This window comes from Echiichthys vipera, assembly GCF_963691815.1.
Source record: "Echiichthys vipera genome assembly, chromosome: 21".
Classification (NCBI taxonomy): Eukaryota; Metazoa; Chordata; class Actinopteri; order Perciformes; family Trachinidae; genus Echiichthys; species Echiichthys vipera.
Genome location: NC_139846.1, coordinates 488,286 through 509,595, shown reverse-complemented (window position 1 = coordinate 509,595; position 21,310 = coordinate 488,286).

The following is a 21,310-nucleotide window of genomic DNA, read 5'->3' as shown; positions in this document are numbered from 1 at the left end:
GCACATATAATTGCTTTGATCCTGCTTCATGCTATTCACTAGAGTTCATACTAATCTTATCTTGGGAGGTCATCATGGGCCATTGGTTTCCAGAGAAAGTCAGTTCAAGAATGTTAAATCACAATTCTAGAATGTTAAGTTACAATTCTAGAATGTTAAGTCAAAGTTCTACTTTGTTACGGTTATATCCTAGAATGTGAAGTCACAGTGGCCCAATGTTAAGTCGCAGTTCTAGAATATGAAGTCACTGTTTTACAATGTTAAGTAACCAGGATCTTAAGTTACAATTCTAGAATGTTAAATCACGGTTCTAGAACGTGAAGTAAAAGTTTTAGAATGTTAAGTAACAATTCTAGAATGTTAAGTCACAGTTCTAGAATATTAAGTTACACTTCTCAAATGTCACATACCAGGTATGTTAAGTGAAAATTAACATGTCTTTTATATCCTTCATTATGCTATTCAATAGAGTTCATGTTAATCTGATCTTGGTAAAAGACATCATGGGACATTGGTTTCCAGAGAAGTTTACTTCAAGAATGTCAAGTCACATTTCTAAAATGTTAAGTCAAAGTTCTAGAATGTTAAGTAACCATTCTAGAATGTAAAATCACAGTTCTAGAATGTTAACTCCAAGTTTTAGAATGTTAAGTCAAAGTTATAGAATGTAAAGTAACAATCCTATAATGTTAAGTTATAGTTATAGAATGTTAAGTTACAATTCTCAAATGTTAAGTCACATACGTATGATAAGGGCACACGGATATATCATTGCTTTGATCCTGCATTAGGCTATTCACTAGAGTTCATATTAATCTGATCTTGAAAGGTTATCATGGGACATTGGTTTCCCAGAGAAAGTCAGTTCAAGAATCTTAAATCACAATTCTAGAATGTAAATTCACAGTTCTAGAATGTTAGGTCAAAGTTCTAGAATGTTAAGTAACCATTCTAGAATGTAAAATCACAGTTCTAGAATGTTAACTCCAAGTTTTAGAATGTTAAGTCAAAGTTATAGAATGTAAAGTAACAATCCTATAATGTTAAGTTATAGTTATAGAATGTTAAGTTACAATTCTCAAATGTTAAGTCACACACCTGGTATGTTGAGTGCACACGGACATATCATTGCTTTAATCCTGCATTATGCTATTCCCTAGAGTTCATATTAATCTGATCTTGGTAAAAGACATCATGGGACATTGGTTTCTAGAAAAGGTAAGTTGAAGAATGTTAAATTACAATTCTAGCATGAAAAGTCAAATTTCTAGAATGTTAAGTCAACAACTTTGACTTAACATTTTAGAAATGTGACTTAACATTCTAGAATTGTTACTTAACATTCTGGAATGTGATTTAACATTATTGAACTAAACTTCTCTGGAAACCAATGTCCCATGATGTCTTTACCAAGATCAGATTAATATAAACTCTAGTGAATAGCATAATGCAGGATCAAAGCAATGATATGTCTATGTGCTATCAACATACAAGGTGTCTGAATTAACATTTGAGAATTGTAACTTAACATTCTAGAACTGTAACTTAACACTCAAGAATTGTTATTAAACATTTTACAACTCTGACTTAACATTCTAGACCTTTGATTTTATCATTCTAGAATTGTTAGTCAACATTCTAGAACATTAAGATAACATTCTAGAATTGTGTATTAACATTCTTTCATTGACTTTTTCTGGAAACCAATGTCCCATGATGACCTCCCAAAATCTGATTGATATGAACTCTAGTGAATTGCATAATATAGGATGAATAGAATATGTTAATGTGCACTTAACATAACAGGTATATGACTTAACATTTGAGAATTGTAACTTTAAATTCTAGAACTTTGACTTAACATTCTAGATCCCTGACTTAACATTCTAGAATTGTTACTAAACATTCTAGAACTATTAATTAACATTCTAGAACTGTGCTTTAACATTCTAGAAATGTGACTTGACATTCTTGAAGTAAACTTCTCTGGAAACCAATGTCCCATGATGTCTTTTACCAAGATCAGATTAACATGAACTCTAGTGAATAGCATAATGAAGGATATAAAAGACATGTTAATATTCACTTAACATACCTGGTATGTGACATTTGAGAAGTGTAACTTAATATTCTAGAACTGTGACTTATCATTCTAGAATTGTTACTTAACATTCTAAAACTTTTACTTCACGTTCTAGAACCGTGATTTAACATTCTAGAATTGTAACTTAAGATCCTGGAACTGTTACTTAACATTGTAAAACAGTGACTTCATATTCTAGAACTGCGACTTAACATTGGGCCACTGTGACTTCACATTCTGGGATATAACCATAACAAAGTAGAACTTTGACTTAACATTCTAGAATTGTAACTTAACATTCTAGAATTGTGATTTAACTTTCTTGAACTGACTTTCTCTGGAAACCAATGGCCCATGATGACCTCCCAAGATCAGATTAGTATGAACTCTAGTGAATAACATAATGCAGGATTAAAGCAATGATATGTCCGTTGTACTTAACATACTAGGCATGTGACTTAACATTTGAGAATTGAAAGTTAATATTCTAGAACTTTGACTTAACATTCTAGACCTGTGTCTTAACCATCTAGATCTGTAACTTAACCTTCTAAAACATTGACTTGACATTCTAGAACTGTAACTTTACATTCTAGGATGTTTACTTAACATAAAACAACTTTGACTTAACATTCTAGAACTGTGATTTTACATTCTAGAATTGTTACTTAACATTCTAGAACCGTTAATTAACATTCTAGTACTGTGACTTTTTTTGACTTTTCATGCTAGAATTGTAATTTAACATTCTTCAACTTACCTTTTCTAGAAACCAATGTCCAATGATGTCTTTTACCAAGATCAGATTAATATGAACTCCAGGGAATAGCATAATGCAGGATTAAAGCAATGATATGTCCGTGTGCACTCAACATACCAGGTGTGTGACTTAACATTTGAGAATTGTAACTTAACATTCTATAACTATAACTTAACATTATAGGATTGTTACTTTACATTCTATAACTTTGAGTTAACATTCTAAAACTTTGATTTAACATTCTAGAACTGTGATTTTACATTCTATGATGGTTACTTAACATTCTAGAACTTTGACTGAACATTCAAGAACTGCGATTTAACATTCTAGAATTGTGATGTAACATCATTGAACTAAACTTCTCTGGAAACCAATGTCCCATGATGTCTTTTGCCAAGATCAGATTAACATGAACTCTAGTGAATAGCATAATGATGGATCAAAAGAATATGTTAATGTGCACTTAGCATACTAGGTATGTGACTTAATATTTGAGAATTGTAACTTAAGATCCTGGAACTGTTATTTAACATTGTAGAACAGTGACTTCATATTCTAGGAAATAACCATAACAATATAGAACTGTAATTTAACATTCTAGAACTTTGACATAACATTCGAGAATTGTGATTTTACATTCCTGAACTGACCTTCTCTCGAAACCAATGTCCAATGATGTCCTCCCAAGATCATGTTAGTATGAACTCTAGTGAATAACATAATGCAGGATTAAAGCAATGATATGTCCGTGTGTACTTAACAAACTAGGCATGTGACTTAACATTTGAGAATTGAAAGTTAATATTCTAGAACTTTGACTTAACATTCTAGACCTGTCTTAACCATCTAGATCTGTAACTTAACCTTCTACAACATTGACTTGACATTCTAGAACTGTAACTTAACATTCTAGGATGTTTACTTAACATAAAACAACTTTGACTTAACATTCTAGAACTGTGATTTTACATTCTAGAATTGTTATTTAACATTCTAGAACCGTTAATTAACATTCTAGTACTGTGAATTAACATTCTTGAACTGACTTTCTCTAGAAATCAATGTCCCATGATGTCCTCCCAAGATCAGATTTATATGAACTCTAGGGAATAGAATAATGCAGAATCAATGGAATATGTTTATGTGCACTTAACATACCAGGTATGTGACTTAACATTTGAGAATTGCTAATTAACATTTCAGAACTTTGACTTAACATTCTAGAACTGTGATATAAGATTCTAGAATTGTTGCTTAACATTCTAGAACTTTCACTTAATATTCTAGAACTGTGACTTAACATTCTAGATTTGTTACTTAACATTCTAGAATTGTGATTTTACATTATTGAACTAAACTTCTCTGGAAACCAATGTCCCATGATGTCTTTATCAAGATCAGATTAAGATGAACTCTAGTAAATAGCATAATGCAGGATCAATAGAATATGTTAATATGCACTTTACATACCAGGTATGTGACTTAACATTTGAGAATTGTAACTTAACATTCTAGAACATTGACTTAACATTCTAGAAATTTTATTAACATTCTAGAACTTTGACTTAACGTTCTAGAACTTTGATTTTACATTCTAGAATTGTGATTTAACATTATTTAACTAAAATTCTCTGGAAACCAATGTTCCATATTGTCTTTTACCAAGATCAGATTAATATGAACTCTAGTGAATAGCATAATGAAGGATCAAAAGACTATTTTAATGTGCACATAACATACTGGATATGTGACTTAACATTTGAGAATTGTAACTTAATATTCTAGAACTTTGAGTTAACAATTTAAAACTGTGATTTTACATTCTAGAATTGTTACTTAACATTCTAGAACTTTGACTTAACATTTTAGAAATGTGACTTGACATTCTTGAAGTAAACTTCTCTGGAAACCAATGTCCCATGATGTCTTTTACCAAGATCAGATTAACATGAACTCTAGTGAATAGCATAATGAAGGATATAAAAGACATGTTAATTTTCACTTACATGTTAAGTTACAGTTCTAGAATGTTAAGTTACAATTCTCAAATGTTAATTCAGACACCTTGTATGTTGATAGCACATAGACATATCATTGCTTTGATCCTGCATTATGCTATTCACTAGAGTTTATATTAATCTGATCTTGGTAAAGACATCATGGGACATTGGTTTCCAGAGAAGTTTAGTTCAATAATGTTAAATCACATTCCAGAATGTTAAGTAACAATTCTAGAATGTTAAGTCACATTTCTAAAATGTTAAGTCAAAGTTCTAGAATGTTAAGTAACAATTCTAGAATGTAAAATCACAGTTTTAGAATGTTAACTCAAAGTTCTAGAATATTAAGTTACAATTCTCAAATGTTAAGTCACATATCTAGTATGTTGTGTGCACATTACATAGTCTTTTGATCCTTCATTATGCTATTCACTAGAGTTCATATTAATCTGATCTTGGTAAAAGACAATATGGGACATTGGTTTCCAGAGAATTTTAGTTAAATAATGTTAAATCACAATTCTAGAATGTAAAATCACAGTTCTAGAATGTTAAGTCAATGTTCTAGAATGTTAAGTTACAATTCTCAAATGTTAAGTCACATACCTGGTATGTTAAGTGCATATTAACATATTCTATTGATCCTGCATTATGCTATTTACTAGAGTCCATCTTAATCTTATCTTGGTTAAGACATCATGGGACATTGGTTTCCGGAGAAGTTTAGTTCAATAATGTAAAATCACAATTCTAGAATGTTAAGTAACAATTCTAGAAAGTTAAGTCACAGTTCTAGAACATTAAGTCAAAGTTCTAGAATGTTAAGCAACAATTCTAGAATGTTATATCACAGTTCTAGAATGTTAAGTCAAAGTTCTGAAATGTTAAGTAACAATTCTCAAATGTTTAGTCACATACCTGGTATGATAAGTGCACATAAACATATTCCATTGATTCTGCATTATTCTATTACCTAGAGTTCATATTAATCTGATCTTGGGAGGACATCATTGGACATTGGTTTCCAGAGAAGGTCAGTTCAGGAATGTAAAATCACAATTCTAGAATGTTATGTCAAAGTTCTAGAATGTTAAGTTACAGTTCTATATTGTTATGGTTATTTCCTAGAATATGAAGTCACTGTTCTACAATGTAAAATAACAGTTCCAGGATCTAAAGTTACAATTCTCAAATATTAAGTCACATACCTAGTATGCTAAGTGCACATTAACATATTCTTTTGACCCATCATTATGCTATTCACTAGAGTTCATGTTAATCTGATCTTGGCAAAAGACATCATGGGACATTGGTTTCCAGAGAAGTTTAGTTCAATGATGTTACATCACAATTCTAGAATGTTAAATCGCAGTTCTTGAATGTTCAGTCAAAGTTCTAGAATGTTAAGTAACCATTCTAGAATTTAAAATCACAGTTCTAGAATGTTAACTCCAAGTTTTAGAATGTTAAGTCAAAGTTATAGAATGTAAAGTAACAATCCTATAATGTTAAGTTATAGTTATAGAATGTTAAGTTACAATTCTCAAATGTTAAGTCACACACCTGGTATGTTGAGTGCACACGGACATATCATTGCTTTAATCCTGCATTATGCTATTCCCTAGAGTTCATATTAATCTGATCTTGGTAAAAGACATCATGGGACATTGGTTTCTAGAAAAGGTAAGTTGAAGAATGTTAAATTACAATTCTAGCATGAAAAGTCAAAGTTCTAGAATGTTAAGTCACAGTACTAGAATGTTAATTAACGGTTCTAGAATGTTAAGTAACAATTCTAGAATGTAAAATCACAGTTCTAGAATGTTAAGTCAAAGTTGTTTTATGTTAAGTAAACATCCTAGAATGTTAAGTTACAGTTCTAGAATGTCAAGTCAATGTTGTAGAAGGTTAAGTTACAGATCTAGATGGTTAAGACACAGGTCTAGAATGTTAAGTCAAAGTTCTAGAATATTAACTTTCAATTCTCAAATGTTAAGTCACATGCCTAGTATGTTAAGTACACACGGACATATCATTGCTTTAATCCTGCATTATGTTATTCACTAGAGTTCATACTAATATGATCTTGGGAGGACATCATTGGACATTGGTTTCCAGAGAAGGTCAGTTCAGGAATGTAAAATCACAATTCTCGAATGTTATGTCAAAGTTCTAGAATGTTAAATTACAGTTCTATATTGTTATGGTTATTTCCTAGAATATGAAGTCACTGTTCTACAATGTTAAATAACAGTTCCAGGATCTTAAGTTACAATTCTCAAATATTAAGTCACATACCTAGTATGCTAAGTGCACATTAACATATTCTTTTGATCCATCATTATGCTATTCACTAGAGTTCATGTTAATCTGATCTTGGCAAAAGACATCATGGGACATTGGTTTCCAGAGAAGTTTAGTTCAATGATGTTACATCACAATTCTAGAATGTTAAATCGCAGTTCTTGAATGTTCAGTCAAAGTTCTAGAATGTTAAGTAACCATCCTAGAATGTAAAATCACAGTTCTAGAATGTTAACTCAAAGTTTTAGAATGTTAAGTCAAAGTTATAGAATGTAAAGTAACAATCCTATAATGTTAAGTTATAGTTATAGAATGTTAAGTTACAATTCTCAAATGTTAAGTTACACACCTGGTATGTTGAGTGCACACGGACATATCATTGCTTTAATCCTGCATTATGCTATTCCCTAGAGTTCATATTAATCTGAACTTGGTAAAAGACATCATGGGACATTGGTTTCTAGAAAAGGTAAGTTAAAGAATGTTAAATTACAATTCTAGCATGAAAAGTCAAAGTTCTAGAATGTTAAGTCAAAGTTCTGGAATATTAAGTTACAATTATCAAATGTTTAGTCACATTTGTATGTTAACTACACACAAACACATCCTTGCTTTGTTCCTGCATTATGCTATTCACTAGAATTTATATTATTCTGATCTTGGGAGGTCATCATGGGTCATTGTTTTCCAGAAAAAGTCAGTTCAAGTTAGTTTATACACAATTCTAGAATGTTAAGTCAAAATTCTAGAATTTTAAGTTAAAGTTCTAGAATATCAAGTAACAATTCTAGAATGTTACATCACAGTTCCAGAATGTTAAGTCAAAGTTCTAGAATGTTAAGTAACAACTCCAGAGTGTTACATCACACTTCTAGAATGTTAAGTCAAAGTTCTAGAATGTTGAGTTACAATTCTCAAATGTTAAGTCACATACCTGGTGTGTTAAGTGCATATTAAGACATTCTATTGATCCTGCTTCATGGTATTCATTAGAGTCCATATTAATCTGATCTTGGAGGACATCATGGGACATTGATTTTCAGTGAAATACAGTTCAAGAATGTTAATTCACAACTCATTCACAGCTCTAGAATGTTAAGTAATAATTCTAGAATGTTAAGTCACAGTTCTTGAATGTTAAGTCAAAGTTCTAGAATGTTAAGTAATAATTCTAGAATGTTAAGTCACAGTTCTAGAATGTCAAGTCAAAGTTCAAGAATTTTTAAGTTACAATTCTAGAATGTTAAGTCACAGTTCTAGTATGTTAAGTCACAGATCTAGAATGTTAAGTAACAATTCTCAAATTTCAAGTCACATACCTGGTATGTTAAGTGTACATTAACATATTCTATTGATCCTGCATTATGCTTTTCACTAGAGTTCATATTAATCTGATCTTGGTAAAAGACATCATGGGACATTGGTTTCCAGAGAGGTTTAGTTCAATAATGTTATATCACAATTCTAGAATGTTAAATCACAGCTCTAGAATGTTAAGTCAAAGTTCTAGAATGTTAAGTTACAATTCTCAAATGTTAAGTCACACACCTGGTATTTTGAGTGCACACGGACATATAGTTGCTTTAATCCTGCATTATGCTATTCACTAGAGTTCATATTAATCCGATCTTGGTAAAAGACATCATGGGACATTGGTTTCCAGAGAAGTTTAGTTCCATAATGTTAAATCACAATTCATTCATTCACTCATCTTCAACCGCTTATCCCGGGGTTGGGGTCGCGGGGGGCTGGAGCCAATCCTAGCTGACATCTGGCGTGAGGTGGGGTACACAATGGACAGGATGCCAGTCTATCTCAGGGCACATAGAGACGAACAGAAACAGACAACAATTTACGTCACAATTCTAGAATGTTAAATCACAGTTCTTAAATTTAAAGTCAAAGTTCTAGAATGTTAAGTAACAATTCTAGAATGTAAAATCACAGTTCTAGAACATTACGTCAAAGTTTTAGAATGTTAAGTCAAAGTTGTAGAATGCAAAGTAACAATCCTAGAATGTTAGGTTATAGTTATAGAATGTTAAGTTACATTTCTCAAATGTTAAGTCACACACCTGGTATGTTGAGTAGACATGGACATATCATTGCTTTAATCCTGCATTATGCTATTCACTAGAGTTCATATTAATCTGATCTTGGTAAAAGACATCACGGGACATTGGTTTCCAGAAAAGTTGAGTTTAAGAATGTTAAATCATAATTCTAGCATGTTAAGTCAAAGTTCTAGAATGTTAAGTCACAGTACTAGAATGTTAATTAACGGTTCTAGAATGTTAAGTAACAATTCTAGAATGTAAAATCACAGTTCTAGAATGTTAAGTCAAAGTTGTTTTATGTTAAGTAAACATCCTAGAATGTAAAGTTACAGTTCTAGAATGTCAAGTCAATGTTTTAGAAGGTTAAGTTACAGATCTAGATGGTTAAGACACAGGTCTAGAATGTTAAGTCAAAGTTCTAGAATATTAACTTTCAATTCTCAAATGTTAAGTCACATGCCTAGTATGTTAAGTACAACGGAAATATCATTGCTTTAATCCTGCATTATGTTATTCACTAGAGTTCATACTAATCTGATCTTGGGAGGTCATCGTGGGCCATTGGTTTCCAGAGAAAGTCAGTTCAAGAAAGTTAAATCACAATTCTAGAATGTTAAGTTACAATTCTAGAATGTTAAGTCAAAGTTCTACTTTGTTATGGTTATATCCCAGAATGTGAAGTCACAGTGGCCCAATGTTAAGTCGCAGTTCTAGAATATGAAGTCACTGTTTTACAATGTTAAGTAACAGTTCCAGGATCTTAAGTTACAATTCTAGAATGTTAAATCACGGTTCTAGAACGTGAAGTAAAAGTTTTAGAATGTTAAGTAACAATTCTAGAATGATAAGTCACAGTTCTAGAATATTAAGTTACACTTCTCAAATGTCACATACCAGGTATGTTAAGTGAATATTAACATGTCTTTTATATCCTTCATTATGCTATTCACTAGAGTTCATGTTAATCTGATCTTGGTAAAAGACATCATGGGACATTGGTTTCCAGAGAAGTTTACTTCAAGAATGTCAAGTCACATTTCTAGAATGTTAAAGCACAGTTCTAGAATGTTAATTAATAGTTCTAGAATGTTTAGTAACAATTCTAGAATGTTAAGTCAGGGATCTAGAATGTTAAGTCAAAGTTCTAGAATTTAAAGTTACAATTCTCAAATGTTAAGTCATATACCTGTTATGTTAAGTGCACATTAACATATTCTATTCATCCTATATTATGCAATTCACTAGAGTTCATATCAATCAGATTTTGGGAGGTCATCATGGGACATTGGTTTCCAGAAAAAGTCAATGAAAGAATGTTAATACACAATTCTAGAATGTTATCTTAATGTTCTAGAATGTTGACTAACAATTCTAGAATGATAAAATCAAAGGTCTAGAATGTTAAGTCAGAGTTGTAAAATGTTTAATAACAATTCTTGAGTGTTAAGTTACAGTTCTAGAATGTTAAGTTACAATTCTCAAATGTTAATTCAGACACCTTGTATGTTGATAGCACATAGACATATCATTGCTTTGATCCTGCATTATGCTATTCACTAGAGTTTATATTAATCTGATCTTGGTAAAGACATCATGGGACATTGGTTTCCAGAGAAGTTTAGTTCAATAATGTTAAATCACATTCCAGAATGTTAAGTAACAATTCTAGAATGTTATTTCACATTTCTAAAATGTTAAGTCAAAGTTGTTGACTTAACATTCTAGAAATTTGACTTTTCATGCTAGAATTGTAATTTAACATTCTTCAACTTACCTTTTCTAGAAACCAATGTCCCATGATGTCTTTTACCAAGATCAGATTAATATGAACTCTAGGGAATAGCATAATGCAGGATTAAAGCAATGATATGTCCGTGTGCACTCAACATACCAGGTGTGTGACTTAACATTTGAGAATTGTAACTTAACATTCTATAACTATAACTTAACATTATAGGATTGTTACTTTACATTCTATAACTTTGACTTAACATTCTAAAACTTGGAGTTAACATTCTAGAACTGTGATTTTACATTCTAGAATGGTTACTTAACATTCTAGAACTTTGACTTAACATTTTAGAAATGTGACTTGACATTCTTGAAGTAAACTTCTCTGGAAACCAATGTCCCATGATGTCTTTTACCAAGATCAGATTAACATGAACTCTAGTGAATAGCATAATGAAGGATATAAAAGACATGTTAATTTTCACTTAACATACCTGGTATGTGACATTTGAGAAGTGTAACTTAATATTCTAGAACTGTGACTTAACATTCTAGAATTGTTACTTAACATTCTAAAACTTTTACTTCACGTTCTAGAACCGTGATTTAACATTCTAGAATTGTAACTTAAGATCCTGGAACTGTTACTTAACATTGTAAAACAGTGACTTCATATTCTAGAACTGCGACTTAACATTGGGCCACTGTGACTTCACATTCTAGGATATAACCGTAACAAAGTAGAACTTTGACTTAACATTCTAGAATTGTAACTTAACATTCTAGAATTGTGATTTAACATTCTTGAACTGACTTTCTCTGGAAACCAATGGCCCATGATGACCTCCCAAGATAAGATTAGTATGAACTCTAGTGAATAGCATGAAGCAGGATCAAAGCAATTATATGTGCGTGTGCACTTAACATACCAGGAATGTGACTTAACATATGTGAATTGTAACTTAATATTGTAGAACTTTGACATTACATTCTAGAATTGTGAATTAACATTCTAGAACTTTGAATTTACATTCTAGAATTGTGAATTAACATTCTTAAACTGACTTTCTCAATGTCCCATGATGTCCTCCAAAGATCAGATTATTATGAACTCTAGTGAATAGCATAATGCAGGATCAATAGAATATGGTAATTTGCACTTAACATACCAGGTATGTGACTTGAACATTATGACTTAACATTCTAGAACATTGACTTAACATTCTAGAAATTTTATTAACATTCTAGAACTTTGACTTAACATTCTAGAACTGTGATTTTACATTCTAGAATTGTGATTTAACATTATTCAACTAAAATTCTCTGGAAACCAATGTCCCATATTGTCTTTTACCAAGATCAGATTAATATGAACTCTAGTGAATAGCTTAATGAAGGATCAAAAGACTATGTTAATGTGCACATAACATACTAGATATGTGACTTAACATTTGAGAATTGTAACATAATATTCTAGAATTTTGAGTTAATGTTCTAAAACTGTGATTTTACATTCTAGAATTGTTACTTAACATACTAGAACTTTGACTTAACATTTTAGAAATGTGACTTAACATTCTAGAATTGTTACTTAACATTCTGGAATTGTGATTTAACATTATTGAACTAAACTTCTCTGGAAACCAATGTCCCATGATGTCTTTACCAAGATCAGATTAATATAAACTCTAGTGAATAGCATAATGCAGGATCAAAGCAATGATATGTCTATGTGCTATCAACATACAAGGTGTCTGAATTAACATTTGAGAATTGTAACTTAACATTCTAGAACTGTAACTTAACACTCAAGAATTGTTATTAAACATTTTACAACTCTGACTCAACATTCTAGACCTTTGATTTTAACATTCTAGAATTGTTAGTCAACATTCTAGAACATTAAGATAACATTCTAGAATTGTGAATTAACATTCTTTCATTGACTTTTTCTGGAAACCAATGTCCCATGATGACCTCCCAAAATCTGATTGATATGAACTCTAGTGAATTGCATAATATAGGATGAATAGAATAATGTGCACTTAACATAACAGGTATATGACTTAACATTTGAGAATTGTAACTTTAAATTCTAGAACTTTGACTTAACATTCTAGATCCCTGACTTAACATTCTAGAATTGTTACTAAACATTCTAGAACTATTAATTAACATTCTAGAACTGTGCTTTAACATTCTAGAAATGTGACTTGACATTCTTGAAGTAAACTTCTCTGGAAACCAATGTCCCATGATGTCTTTTACCAAGATCAGATTAACATGAACTCTAGTGAATAGCATAATGAAGGATATAAAAGACATGTTAATTTTCACTTAACATACCTGGTATGTGACATTTGAGAAGTGTAACTTAATATTCTAGAACTGTGACTTAACATTCTAGAATTGTTACTTAACATTCTAAAACTTTTACTTCACATTCTAGAACCGTGATTTAACATTCTAGAATTGTAACTTAAGATCCTGGAACTGTTACTTAACATTGTAAAACAGTGACTTCATATTCAAGAACTGCGACTTAACATTGGGCCACTGTGACTTCACATTCTAGGATATAACCATAACAAAGTAGAACTTTGACTTAACATTCTAGAATTGTAACTTAACATTCTAGAATTGTTATTTAACATTCTTGAACTGACTTTCTCTGGAAACCAATGGCCCATGATGACCTCCCAAGATAAGATTAGTATGAACTCTAGTGAATAGCATGAAGCAGGATCAAAGCAATTATATGTGCGTGTGCACTTAACATACCAGGAATGTGACTTAACATATGTGAATTGTAACTTAATATTGTAGAACTTTGACATTACATTCTAGAATTGTGAATTAACATTCTTAAACTGACTTTCTCTGGAAAGTAATGTCCCATGATGTCCTCCCAAGATCAGATTATTATGAACTCTAGTGAATAGCATAATGCAGGATCAATAGAATATGGTAATTTGCACTTAACATACCAGGTATGTGACTTGAACATTATGACTTAACATTCTAGAACTTTGACTTAACATTCTAGAACTATGATTTAACATTGCAGAATTGTTACTTAAATTCTAGAACTTTGATTTAACATTCTAGATGTTACTTAACATTCTAGAACTTTTACTTAACATTCTCGATCTGTGACCAAACATTCTAGAATTGTAACTTAACATTTCAGAACTTTGACTTGACATTCTAGAACTGTGATTTAACATTCTAGAATTGTAACTTAAGATCCTGGAACTGTTACTTTACATTGTAAAACAGTGACATCATATTCTAGGAAATAACCATAACATTCTAGAACTGTAACTTAACATTCTAGAACTTTGACATAACATTCTAGAATTGTGATTTTTACATTCTTGAACTGACCTTCTCTGGAAAACAATGTCCAATGATGTCCTCCCAAGATCATATTAGTATGAACTCTAGTGAATAACATAATGCAGGATTAAAGCAATGATATGACTGTGTGTACTTAACATACTAGGCATGTGACTTAACATTTGAGAATTGAAAGTTAATATTCTAGAACTTTGACTTAACATTCTAGACCTGTGTCTTAACCATCTAGATCTGTAACTTAACCTTCTACAACATTGACTTGACATTCTAGAACTGTAACTTAACATTCTAGGATGTTTACTTAACATAAAACAACTTTGACTTAACATTCTAGAACTGTGATTTTACATTCTAGAAACGTTACTTAACATTCTAGAACCGTTAATTATCATTCTAGTACTGTGAATTAACATTCTTGAACTGACTTTCTCTAGAAATCAATGTCCCATGATGTCCTCCCAAGATCAGATTAATATGAACTCTAGGGAATAGAATAATGCAGAATCAATGGAATATGTTTATGTGCACTTAACATACCAGGTATGTGACTTAACATTTGAGAATTGCTAATTAACATTTCAGAACTTTGACTTAACATTCTAGAACTGTGATATAACATTCTAGAATTGTTGCTTAACATTCTAGAACTATGACTTAATATTCTAGAACTGTGACTTAACATTCTAGAATTGTTACTTAACATTCTAGAATTGTGATTTTACATTATTGAACTAAACTTCTCTGGAAACCAATGTCCCATGATGTCTTTATCAAGATCAGATTAAGATGAACTCTAGTAAAAAGTCACAATGGCACAATGTTAAGTCGCAGATATGGAATATGAAAACACTGTTTTACAATGTTAAGTAACAGTTCCAGGATCATGAGTTTCAATTCTAGAATATTAAATCATAGATCTAGAACGTCAAGTCAAAGTTCTTGAATGTGAAGTCAAAGTTGTAAAATGTTAAGTAACAATAATAGAATGTTAAGTTACAGTTATAGAATGTTAAGTTACAATTCTCAAATGTTAAGTCACACACCTGGTATGTTAAGTGCACATGAACATATCATTGCTTAGATTCTGCATTATGCTATTCACTAGAGTTCATATTAACATGATCTTGGTTTTAGAATGTTAAGTTACAGTTTGATAATGTTATGGTTAAGTCCTAGAATATGATGTCACTGTTTTACAATGTAAGGTAACAGTTCCAGGATCTTAAGTAACAATTCTAGAATGTTAAATCACAGTTATAGAATGTCAAGTCAAAGTTTCAAAAATGTTAAATAACAATTCTAGGAGGTTATGTCACAGTTCTCGAATTCAAAGTCAAAGTTCTAGAATATTAATTTACAATTCTCAAATGTTAAGTCACATACCTAGTATGTTAAGTGCACATTAACATATTATTTTGATCCTTCATTATGCTATTCACTAGAGTTCATATTAATCCGATCTTGGTAAAACACATAATGTGACATTGGTTTCCAGAGAAGTTGAGTTGTAGAATGTTAAATTTCAATTCTAGCATGAAAAGTCAAAGTTCTAGAATGTTAAGTCAAAGTTCTAGAATGTTAAGTTACAATTATCAAATGTTTAGTCACACACTTGGTATGTTAAGTACACACAAACATATCCTTGCTTTGATCCTGCATTATGCTATATAAGTTCATATTATTCTGATCTTGGGAGGTCATCATGGGACATTGTTTTCCAGAGAAAGTCAGTTCAAGAAAGTTTATAAACAACTCTAGAAAGTTAAGTCAAAGTTCTAGAATTTTAAGTTAAAGTTCTAGAATGTTAAGTAACAATTCTAGAATGTTACATCACAGTTCCAGAATGTTAAGTCAAAGTTCTAGAATGTTAGGTAACAATACTAGAGTTTTAAATCACACTTCTAGAATGTTAATTCAACGTTCTAGAATGTTTAGTCACAATTCTCAAATGTTAAGTCACATACCTGTTATGTTAAGTGCATATTAAAATATTCTATTGATCCTGCATTATGCTATTCAATAGAGTTCATATTAATCTGATCTTGGGAGGTTCTTATGGGACATTGGTTTCAAGAGAAAGTAAGTTAGAGAATGTTAATTCTCAATTCTAAAATGTTAATTGACAGTTCTAGAATGTTAAGTAACAATTCCAGAATGTTAGGTCACCGTTCTAGAATTTAAAGTTAAAGTTCTAGAATGTTAAGTAACAATTCTAGAATGTTAAATCACAGTTCAAGAATGTTAAGTCAAAGTTCTAGAATTTTAAGTTACAATTCTCAAATGTTAAGTCACATACCTGGTATGTAAGATGCACATTAACATATTCCATTGATCATGTTTTATGCTTTTCACTAGAGTTCATAATAATATAATCTTGGGACGACATGTGGGACAATAATTTCTAGAGAAAGTCAGTTCAAGAATGTTGATTTCCAATTCTAGAATTTTAATTGACAGTTCTTGAATGTTAAGTCAAAGTTCTAGCATGTTAAGTAACAATTCTAGAAGGTTAAGTCACAGTTCTGGAAATTTAAGTAAAAGTTCTAAAATATTTAGTTAGAATTCTCAAATGTTAAATTAAATACCTAGTATGTTAAGTGCACATTAACTCATTCTTTGATCCTTCACTATGCTATTCACTAGAGTTTGTATTAATTTGACCTCTGTAAAAGACATCATGGGACATTGGTTTCTAGAGAAGTTGAGTTCAATAATGTTAAATCACAATTCTAGAATGTTAAATCCCAGTTCTAGAATGTCAAGTCAAAGTTCTAGAATGTTAAGTAACAATTCTAGAATGTTAAGTCACAGTTCTAGAATGTTAAGTCTAAGTTCTAGAATGTTAAGTTACAATTCTCAAATGTTAAGTCACATACCTGGTATGATAAGTGCACACGTATATATCATTGCTTTAATCCTGCATTAGGCTATTCACTAGAGTTCATATTAATCTGATCTTGGAAGGTCATCATGGAACATTGGTTTCCCAGAAAAAGTCAGTTCAAGAATCTTAAATCACAATTCTAGAATGTAAAGTCACAGTTCTAGAATGTTAATTCAAAATTCAAGAATGTTTAGTAACAATTCTAGAATATTAAATCACAGGGCTAGAATGTAAAGTCAAAGTTGTAGAAAGTGTGAAAAAACGTCTAAAAACAGACGAAAACACCACAAAAACGTGTTGAAACGAATAAAAACAGACGAAAACACCACAAAAAAATTACGAAATGATTAAAAACAGACAAAAACACCAAATAACATGAAAAAAGTACTAAAAACAGATGCAAAACTCCATAAAAACATTATGAAAGGACTAAAAACAGATGAAACACCACAAGTACATGAAAAAATGACTAAAAACAGGAGCAAAACTCCACAAAAACCTTATGAAACGACTAAAAACAGATGAAAACACCACAAAAACATGAAATAACGACTAAAAGCAGATGAAAACACCACAAAAAAATGACAAAAATGAATAAAAACAGATGAAAACACCACAAAAACGACTAAAAACAGATGAAAACACCAAAACAACGAGATGAAACGACTTAAAACAGATGAAAACACCACAAAAACGTGATGAAACAACTAAAAACGGACGCAAGACACCACAAAAACGACTAAAATAAGATGAAAACACCACAAAAACGTGATGAAACGACTTAAAACAGATGAAAACACCACAAAAACGTGATGAAACGATTCAAAAACAGACGCAAAACTCCACAGAAACATGACATTACGATTAAAAACTGATTAAAATACAGCTAAAAAGTGACAAAACGACTAAAAACAGACGAAAACATCAACAAAAACGTGATGAGACGGCTAAAAACAGACGAAAACACCACAAATATGTTATGAAACAACTTAAAACAGATGAAAACACCACAAAAACATGACAAAACGACTAAAAACGGATGAAAACACCACAAAAACATGACAGAAATGAATAAAAACAGATGAAAACACAACAAAAACGTGATGAAAGGACTATAAACGGATGAAAACACCACAAAAACGTGATAAAACAACTATAAACAGACGAAACACACCACAAAAGGGTGATGAAGCGACTAAAAACAGACGCAAGACACCACAAAAACGACTAAAAACAGATAAAAACACCAAAAAAACGTGATGAACCGACTTAAAACAAATGAAAACACCACAAAAACGTGATGAAACAACTAAAATCAGATGTAAACACCAAAAAAACCTGACAAAACGACTAAAAACAGACCAAGACTCCAAAAAAATATGACAAAACGACTAAAAACAGATGAAAACAGCGCAAAAACGTGATGAAACGACTAAAACCATACGCAAGACACCACAAAAATGTGACAGAGACTAAAAACAGATGAAAACAGCGCAAAAACGTGATGAAACGCCTAAAAACAGTTGAAAACACCACAAAAACATGACAAAACAACTAAAAACAAACGAAAACACCTCAAAAACGTGATGAAACGACTAAAAACACTCGAATACACCACAAATATGTGATGAAACGACTTAAAAATGACGCAAGACACCACTAAAACGTGACAAAATGATTAAAAACAGACAACACCACAAAAACATGACAAAACGACTAAAAACAGACGCAAAACTCCACAAAAACATTATGAAACGACTTAAAACAGATGAAAACACCACAAAAATGTGATGAAACGACTAAAAACAGACGAAAACACCACAAAAACATGACAAAACGACTAAAAACGGATGAAAACACGCGAAAAGGTGACAAAAACGACTAAAAACAGATGAAAACACCACAAAAACGTGACAAAACGACTAAAAGCAGACGAAAACACCACAAAAACGTGATGAAACGACAAAAAACACATGAAAACACCACAAAAACGTGATGAAACAACTAAAAACAGACGCAAGACACTACAAAAACGACTAAAAACAGATGAAAACACCACAGAAACGTGATGAAACGCCTCAAAACGGATGAAAACATTAAAAAACATGACAAAAAAAACTACTAAAAACAGACGAAAACATCACAAAAACGTGATGAAATTACTAAAAACAGACGAATACACCACAAAAACGTGATGAACCGACTTAAAACAGATGAAAACACCACAAAAATGTGACAAAACGACTAAAAACAGACGAAACACCACAAGAACATGACAAAACAACTAAAAACAGACGCAAAACCTTAGAAAAACATGATGAAATGACTTAAAACAGATGAAAACACCACAAAAACGTGACAAAAACGACTAAAAACGGAGGAAAACACCACAAAAACGTGATAAAACAACTATAAACAGACGAAACACACCACAAAAATGTGATGAAACGACTAAAAACAGCGCAAAAACATGATGAAACGCCTAAAAACAGATGAAAACACCACAAAAACATGACAAAACAACTAAAAACAGACAAAAACATCACAAAAACGTGATGAAACGACAAAAAACACACGAAAACACCACAAATATGTTATGAAACGACTTAAAATTGACGCAAGACACCACTAAAACATGACAAAATGATTAAAAACAGACAACACCACAGAAACATGACAAAACCACTAAAAACAGACGCAAAACTCCACAAAAACATTATGAAACGACTAAAAACAGACGAAAACACCACAAGAACATGACAAAACAACTAAAAACAGACGCAAAACCTTAGAAAAACATGATGAAATGACTAAAAACAGATAAAAACACCACAAAAACGTTACAAAAACGACTAAAAACGGATGAAAACACCACAAAAACGTGATAAAACAACTATAAACAGACGAAACACACCACAAAAATGTGATGAAACGACTAAAAACAAACGCAAGACACCACAAAAACGACCAAAAACAGATGAAAACACCACAAAAATGTGACAAAAAGACTAAAAACAGATGAAAACAGCGCATAAACATGATGAAATGCCTAAAAACAGATGAAAACACCACAAAAACATGACAAAACAACTAAAAACAGACAAAAACACCACAAAAACGTGATGAAACGACTAAAAACAGACGAAAACACCAGAAGAACATGACAAAACGACTAAAAACGGATGAAAACACCACAAAAACATGACAAAACAACTAAAAACAGATGAAAACACCACAAAAACATGACAAAACAACTAAAAACACAAGAAAACACCACAAATATGTGATGAAACGACTTGAAAATGACGCAAGACAACACTAAAACGTGACAAAATGATTAAAAACAGACGCAAAACACCACAAAAACATGACAAAACGACTAAAAACGGATGAAAACACTCGTAAAGGTGACAAAAACGACTAAAAACAGATGAAAACACCACAAAAACGTGAAAAAACGACTAAAAACAGAGAAAAACACCACAAAAATATGATAAAACAACTAAAAACAGACGAAACACACCACAAAAACGTGATGAAACGACTAAAAACAGACGCAAGACACCATAAAAACGACTAAAAACTGATGAAAACACCACAAAACTGTGAGGAAACGACTTAAAACAGATGAAAACACCACAAAAACGTGATGAAACAACTAAAAACAGACGCAAGACACCACAAAAACGACTAAAAACAGATGAAAACACCACAGAAACGTGATGAAACGCCTCAAAACAGATGAAAACACTACAAACATGACAAAAAAACAACTACAAACAGACGAAAACATCACAAAAAGGTGATGAAATTCCTAAAAACAGACGAAGACACCACAAAAACGTGATGAACCGACTTAAAACAGATGAAAACACTCAGAAAATGTGACAAAACGACTAAAAACAGTGGAAAACACCACAAGAACATGACAAAACAACTAAAAACAGACGCAAAACTCCAGAAAAACATGATGAAATTCCTAAAAACAGACGAAAACACCACAAAAACATGACAAAACAACTAAAAACAGACGAAAACACCATAAAAACGTGATGACACGACTAAAAACACACGAATACACCACAAATATGTGATGAAACGACTTAAAAATGACGCAAGACACCACTAAAA